Source organism: Salvelinus sp. IW2-2015, linkage group LG35 (assembly GCF_002910315.2).
Source record: "Salvelinus sp. IW2-2015 linkage group LG35, ASM291031v2, whole genome shotgun sequence".
Classification (NCBI taxonomy): domain Eukaryota; kingdom Metazoa; phylum Chordata; class Actinopteri; order Salmoniformes; family Salmonidae; genus Salvelinus; species Salvelinus sp. IW2-2015.
Genome location: NC_036874.1, coordinates 18,321,932 through 18,330,274, shown reverse-complemented (window position 1 = coordinate 18,330,274; position 8,343 = coordinate 18,321,932). Strand labels below are relative to the sequence as shown.

The following is an 8,343-nucleotide window of genomic DNA, read 5'->3' as shown; positions in this document are numbered from 1 at the left end:
AAGACAATCTCTCTGTTCCAGGCCATGAAGAAGGGGCTCATCTTAAAAGACCATGGAATACGTCTCCTTGAGGCTCAGATTGCCACTGGCGGAATCATTGACCCAGAGGAGAGTCATCGCTTGCCAGTGGAGGTGGCCTACAACCGTGGCCTCTTCGACGAGGAYATGAATGAGATTCTCACAGATCCATCAGATGACACCAAGGGTTTCTTCGATCCCAACACTGAGGAGAACCTGACCTACCTRGGGCTAATGGAGAGGTGCATCACTGACCCAGCTACTGGCCTTGTSCTCCTGCTCCTGAAGGAGAAGAAGCGRGAGAGKKAGWCCTCCTCCAAATCCTCTGTCCGCAAACGCKGAGTYGTCATRGTGGACCCAGAMTCAGGCAAAGAGATGACTGTCTATGAGGCATWTAGAAAGCAGCTCATTGACCATCAGACCTACCTAGAGCTTTCTGAGCAGGAGTGTGAGTGGGAAGAGATCACGCAGACATCCTCTGATGGCGTTGTCAAGTCAATGATCATCGACAGACGGTCAGGAAGACAGTATGACATTGATGACGCCCTCGCACGAGGCCTCATCGACCAGACTTCACTTAGTACATACCGCTCCGGAAACCTGTCKATCACTGAGTTTGCTGACATGCTGTCTGGAAACATGGGTGGRTTCCGCTCCCGYTCATCCTCTTTTGGTTCCACCTCTGGTTCCACCTCATCATCATACAATCCCATGAGCCCCATACCCTCCATTAGACCCCCTGCAATCATGTGGAATGACCCCACAGAGGAGACTGGCCCTGTAGCTGGAATCCTGGATACAGACACTTTGGAGAAGGTGTCAGTCACAGAGGCCATGCACAGGAACCTTGTGGACAATATCACAGGCCAAAGACTACTTGAGGCACAAGCCTGCACAGGGGGCATAATCGACCCAACTACTGGGGAACGATTCGCTGTTACTGAGGCAACCGAGAAAGGYCTTGTGGACAAGGTGATGGTGGACCGTATCAACCTGGCTCACAAAGCTTTCAATGGATTTGAGGACCCAAGAACCAAAGTGAAAATGTCTGCCTCCCAAGCTCTAAAGAAAGGCTGGCTGTATTATGAAGCTGGGCAACGTTTTCTGGAAGTCCAGTACCTTACGGGGGGGCTGATTGAACCTGATGTTGAGGGCAGAGTCTCACTGGACGAATCCATCAGAAAGGGCACAATTGATGCTCGCACTGCTCAGAAGCTGAGAGATGTGAGTGCTTACTCCAAATACCTGACATGTCCCAAAACCAAACTAAAAATCTCTTACAAAGATGCCATGGACAGAAGCATGGTTGAGGAAGGATCTGGCCTGCGACTGCTGGAGGCCTCCTCACAGTCAAGCAAAGGGCTGTACAGCCCATACAATGCCAGCAATTCCGGGTCTGCCGCTGGCTCCCGGTCCGGGTCCAGGACTGGATCCAGAACAGGATCCAGAAGAGGCAGCGTTGATGCCACAGGTTCCGGTTTCAGTATGAACTTCTCATCCTCCTCCTACACCAGCTCCAGCAGTTACGGTGGCCGCCGATATGATGCAGGACCTCATAATGGGCTCATCATGGATGAGCTAGCCCAAGCCCTTACAGCTCTAGCAATGATCAGGCCATGCAGCTCAGAAGAACAACYAGCCTTCCCAATGATGATACCAATGCATACCACAGTCGCATAATTTATAGAAAAATGAAATTTACGTTTGAAAAACAAATAATTAATTTATTCTGCTCATGTGGTCGCATTCGGAAATGGCTGGAAGTAATTAAATGCAGTTCCTCATATASATGTCCAAAACAATGCCTTATCTCTCCAGCCTTCATTTCTTATAATTATTAGATCAATGTAATGTTTTGTTCCATTTTATTGCAATTTTTATTGATTAGTAAGTCAATTTATATTTTAAGAGCAAAGTATCGGATTTAGTTTTTACCTCATATAAAGTGATCACAATTGATTTTATAGTTCGCGTTAACACAACTTGTATACTTAAGCTTTCCGAAACGAATATATGTACTTCGAACAGATATATTTTTCCAGTTTTCTTTTTAAACTTAAGAATATTTTTGTCCTCTTTCTTTTATCTGTTTGACAATATCCTATGAAATATGCCAACATAGATATTACAGTGACGCCTTTAGATGTCTTCATATTTGTGAATGTCTGTATAGAGTATGACCCAGAGTTTAATTTTTTTTTTTTTTTTTTAAGTGAAATTAGTTATCTGGCAAAATAAAACAAATAGTCGCAGAGCAGAATAAAAAAACACTACATAAACAGTGGAAGACGACTGCAARATTCAAAGTTTAATGAACTGCTTCCCTGCCTACATCCCAGACAACATTGACCTTTCTGTTCAGTGGACAGGCCCATATACCAAGTCATCACCTTATTCTTTCATCACCCACTCCAAAGTTATGAACTATTATACCCATCATTACGGACTACTATACCCACCATTTACCTCTTGTCAAGTGTTCCTGGTAGACTGTCCTAAGAAGATTTCAGGCTTCACCATGCTTCCTCTGACATTAGAGGCAAAGATCTGCATCCTGGATGTTGCTTTGGTTCTTGTAAGTTGAAATCAGTTTTCTGATTTAGTAATTTAGTAATGTAGTTTTGTAATGTACTTTCCTTTTATCCCTTTCATCACAGCCATACACCTTCTCTACTCTCCTCTGATTCAGTTTTTTCTCTTCCCTCTTTATCGCGAGTATTTCAATTCTAGTTTGGAAGAAAGCGCTATCAAAGTTTTTTATTAGTTGGATGATTATGATCATGCCTTTTTCACKTCAGTATTTTAAGCTGATTCATTCTCTTTTTTGACAGATGTCTCATTCCATCAGAATTCGATGGGGATTTGCAGATACTCTGACGGGCATGGCTGATGAGTCTCTTAACAGGGACGATATCCCAATTCAACAGCTTCACCATCCAGAAATGCAGGTAAATTCATCATCCACCATATAAAGCATTAAATCATCAAATACATTTGGAATTGATTTATTTGTTTYCATTACAATTATTTTAGCTTTTTTTTCATATATWTTTTTTTACTGTTGTTGGTTTTGTTGTCTCAAATTTCATTATTTTTGTTTTGTTTTTAGATCTGCCATTGAGTACCTTGCTCCCATTGCATCTCCCTKATTTTTGAAGACAGTTGAGGCTTGTGACCCCTGAAGTCTCCCTGGGATACCATACTAGGAACAAACTCCATGAATTTTTGTCCAACATTCTTACTTGAATATTGATCATAATCCCCCTATTTTGAATTACACCTCTTACATGTAACACATCACTATGTTTATGGGCTTTCACATGGTCAGCGCCATGAAGATGAAATTCAATGTAATCTTKATTTCTGTAAGCAACATTCATGTAACATCAGTCAAAACCAAAGTAAATAGTTGCTGAGATGACATTGCAATATATGATCTGATATTACAATACATTGAATGAATGTACATATTTTATAGGATGAATACATTTCGAGACATTTTCCTACATTTTGCATATTTCCTTTGCAAAAATGATTTTGAAGCTTTGTCATATGTTGCTTTTCAACCAGTCTTGTAGCTCTTGTTTTCCATACCAAGTATGTTTTTTTTCTGTTCTGCTTCTAGGAAGTGTTTAACTTCTGTAAATCTTCGTTTTKATTTTTCATCATATTTTTCATATCTTATATAATACATTTTTGCTCTGCATGTTTTACTAACTTGGTAATATATATTTTGGGGAAAAAAGAATTGTAAGAAGAAGAGAWTAGGACATGAATCTGCTCTGCAAAACGTGWTTTGTTGAATGCAAGATATTGCAAGATATTMCATCAAAACTAACRGGTTGGTTTTGCTCATTAACAGTTTTTTTTGTGTTGAGTGGCATGGTGAGTGGAATCTGGTGTATGTTTTGGTGATAACACTTTAATGTAAATAAATGTGCTATTAAAAAGGTAATCTTGTCCACTACATTTCAATATCCAGGTAAATCACACGTTCTGACAATGGAATTATCTACAGTGACCGTACAGCATACAGAACATATCACTATTTTCAGCATAACACATAAGATTACATTGTGTGTACCTGTAGGCGCATTATAGATTTTCACACTAAAGGCTATAAACCAATTTATTGGTAGCAGCATCTGATATACTGTATGTTTTGTCATGCAAAATTGCTCAATTGATTCAAATGACTTCAGTTTAAGCCAWWGTATTTTGTGGTAGGCCWTATACTTTAGTTTAGTCATTTTATTGTGGTATGCATATACTTAAGCTTAAAAGCATTGTTCTGTACAGTGGTGGAAAAATTACACAATTGTCATACTTAAGTAAAAAATACCTTAATAAGAAATGACAAAGGTGAAAGTCACCCAGTAAAATAATACTTGAGTAAAAGTCAAAGTATTTAGTTTTAAATATACTGTACTTAAGTATCAGAAGTAAATGTAATTGCTAATGTATACTTAAGTGTGAATTTGACAATTTTCCTGTCCTGCTAAGCATTCAAAATATAACTAGTACTTTTGGGTGTCAGGGAAAATGTATGGAGTAAAAAGTACATTGTTTTCTGTAGTGAAGTAAAAGTTGTCTAAAATATAAATAGTAAAGTACAGATACCCCCAAAAACGACATAAGTATTACTTGAAAGTATTTTACTTAGTGAGCACCATAATTCATTGGACAGTGACCATTTTTTTGTTATTTTGGTTCTGTACTGTAGCACTTTAWGTTTGAAAGGATACAATGAGGGTGAAGTGCAGACTGTCAGCTTTAATTTGAGGGTATTTTCATACATATCGGATGAACCGTTTAGAAATGGCAGCACCTTTTGTATATGGTCCCCCCATTTTAAGGTACTACAAGTATTTGTTGAATTGGCTTCACAGATGTGTGTCGTTAGGCAGGTGTATTCATCTGTGTCGTTAGTGAATGCAGGAGAGATGTTGATGAATAGTATTGATTCTAGACTTTGCTATTGCCTTTGGAGGTTGTTGTTGGGGTGTGACAACATGAGGAAGACAGCAGTGTCGATGCAAATGAAGCTGGCCGTCATAAGGCTCAGAAATGAAAATCAATCTATCAGGAACATTGCAAAAACCCTGGGCAGCCCAAGTCAACAGTTTGGTTCATCATTAACAAGAAAAATAGAACCGGTGAACTCAATTATGTCAAAAGACCCGGTAGACTGAGGAAGACCACTGTAGTGGATGACCGGAGAATACTCTCTATGGTGAAGAAGAAAAAAAACGACAACAGCCCAACAGATCAAAAACACTCTCCTGGATGCAGGTGTGTCAAAGTCTACCATACGTAGAAGACTACAGAGGGTGCACTACAAGATGCAAACCACTGATAAGCCTGAAGAACAGAAAGGCGAGATTACAGTTTGCTAAAAAGCACCTAAAAGAGCCCCAAGAGTCCTGGAAAAAAGTATTGTGGACAGATGAGACAAAGATTAACATGTACCAGAGTGATGGAAAGAGGAAAGTGTGGAGAAATAAAAGACATGCCCATGATCCAAAGCATACCACCTCATCCGTGAAACATGGTGGAGGGGGTGTTATGGCTTGGGACGGTATGGCTGCCAGTGGAACAGGCTCACTTGTCTTCATCGATGATGTGACTGCAGACAGAAGAACAATGAATTCTGAAGTCGACAGAAATATTTTATCTACTCGGATAAAAKCAAATGCCTCCAAACTCATTGGAGAGCAGGAGTGTGGCATACTGCTTGGCATACTGCTAGAGCAACGAAGGGGTTTTTGATGGCCAAAAAGTGGAAAATCCTTGACTGGCCGAGTCAATCACCGGATCTGAATCCAATTGAACATGCATTTTACATGTTGAAGAGGAGACTGAAGGCAATAAGTCCCCGAAACAAGCAGGAACTGAAGATGGCTGCAGTACAGGCCTGGCAGAGCATCACCTGGGAAGATACCCAGCGTCTGGTGATGTCGTTGCATCGCAGACTTTAAGCAGTCATTGCATGCAAAGGATATGCGACCAAATATTAACAATGATTACTTTATTCTACATTATGTTAAACTGTCCAATGTTTTTTGATGCCCGAAAATGGGGGGGGGGCTATGTACAAAAGCTTCTATAATTTAGAAACGGTTCATCCGATATGTATGAAAATACCCTCAAATGAAGCTGACAGTCTGCACTTCACCGTCATTGTCATTATATCCTTTCAAACTCAAAGTGCTAGAGTACAGAACCAAAATAAATGGTCACTGTCCAATGAATTATGGTGCTCACTGTAAGTACTTTACACCACTGTTACAGTATACCATAGTAGAATCATTATAGGTGAATGAAGTAGTGTCTTTAATGCCCTCTACTTGCTGTCTACAAGCACTACTGTCTGCATTATTTAATTTCACCATTATGAGGGCACTATTAGTTTGACATACAAGTAATTTCAACTCATGTCCTCTTGGAATCAGAGGTCTTGGAATACAAGCAAACAATGAACCCTCATCCCCTCATTCACGATTCAGCTACCAACTTCATTTCATGGATACATTTTCTGTCAGCGACTTGGAGAACGTTATTAGAGACTCAGATATACAGTATATGTGTGTCTGTGTGGAAGGGTGTGGAAGTTGTGCTCTATTAGTCTATCTATATGTCTATGTGTGTTTCTTTCTATGCTAATGTTAGCCTTTGACATTGATGGAAGATCCAGCCAATATGAGAGATGTGCCGTCTACCTGCCAGAATACCTCTAATGACTGCCTTGACTACCCTTCACTGACCCTGTCCCTCKCWCCCCTCCCAGAGAGGGGTGACGAGGAGGTAAGACATCCGAGAATGGGGTGAGGCAGTGCTTTGGGAAGACAGTGCTGTAACAGACCTACCAGTAGAGAGCAGTAAAACGAAATACCTGAATTTGAACTTTGGTAGTACTATACTAATGTATCGATGAGGGCAAACTCAGTGTCCTGATCACGACCAATTCAGCTGCACTAATTCATTGTATTATACTGTATATTGAGTGAAAGCAAACACAAAATAATAATCTCTGATGTYTGCTTATTTTTGCTGTCTGTTTCAGGAAGAAAGAGGGAGTGTGTATGGATTMGCAACACCCACWTCCAAGGAACCAAGCTCTGGGTATGGGTAAATGCTGGGTGATGCACCGATATTACATTTTTGGCAGATACCGATATCCAATATTTTCCTTGCAAAAAAACCCCGATACCGATAACCGATATTTAAAATGTTTGCGGCCTTTTAAGCATTCTAGTACAGTTAAATAGTTAACACACACACATGGACGCAGCGGTCTAAGGCACTGCAGCTCAGGGCAAGAGGCATCACTACAGTCCCTGGTTCGAATCCAGTCTGTATCACACCCGGCCATGATTGGGCGTCCAATAGGGCTGTGCACAATTGGCCCAGCATCGTCCGGGTTTGGCATTCATTGTAAATAAGAATTTATTCTTAACTGACTTGTCTAGTTAAATAAATGTTATACACACACGCACACGCACGCACACACACACACACACACCACTGACCAAAAAGTTATTTTGTTGGTATTTACGTATGTCCCCATTACCAGTAAAACATAATCAAAACATATTTATTTCACTTACTTGCTGTGCTGTTTCATTGTTCATTTGTTCAGTTGTTTCATTCTCAACCAGGATTTCTATGGAACGCCGTTTGGTTATTTTTGCATGTCAAAAAAGATACACATCACATAACACTATTTGACATGTCAAAAAGCTTGTTGACCAATCAGGACTTGAATATGACTGCACGTCACATAATAATGTAACGCATTCATACATTTTTTTTACGTAGTTATTACACATTGATTACACTATCACTTGTATTTCATGTATCACAACGATTCATCGATACGTATGCTATGATGCTGGTAAAGTTGTCTTGCGCACCTACAGTGCTGGTCATAAAAAGAAGCTAGCTAGCTCATGATGCAAACAATGTTCTTCCCCAAAAACATAGCAAACTACATAARCTGTTTCAGTAGCTATCGTTAGCTAGCTAACTATATAGCTAGGTGTCATCATCTAAAATAACCCTAATTTATAAAACAGTTGTTATTTAATTAATGGTGGTCGGACCKWTCTATGTGAAGCTAGCCACAATAAGGATTAGGCACAATAGTGGACGTTGCGGTTAGCCTRRAAAATAAACGTATGTCATTGACAGTGACGCAAGTGAATACAAATAGRAGAATTATGCCATAATTGAATAGATCATGCTAAACCAGGTTGGAATGTTGTTATATAAAATCAACAAAAGACAATCATTTGTTAATTTGACAAAAATCTGTTGAAATCACAC

The 8,343-nt window shown here is 39.8% G+C and overlaps 1 pseudogene; it reads left to right on the top strand.

The window, feature by feature from the left end:
• Positions 1–3,973, top strand: part of LOC111958770 (plectin-like) — a 93,738-nt pseudogene extending 89,765 nt beyond the window's left edge.
• Positions 3,974–8,343: the final 4,370 nt, after the last annotated feature.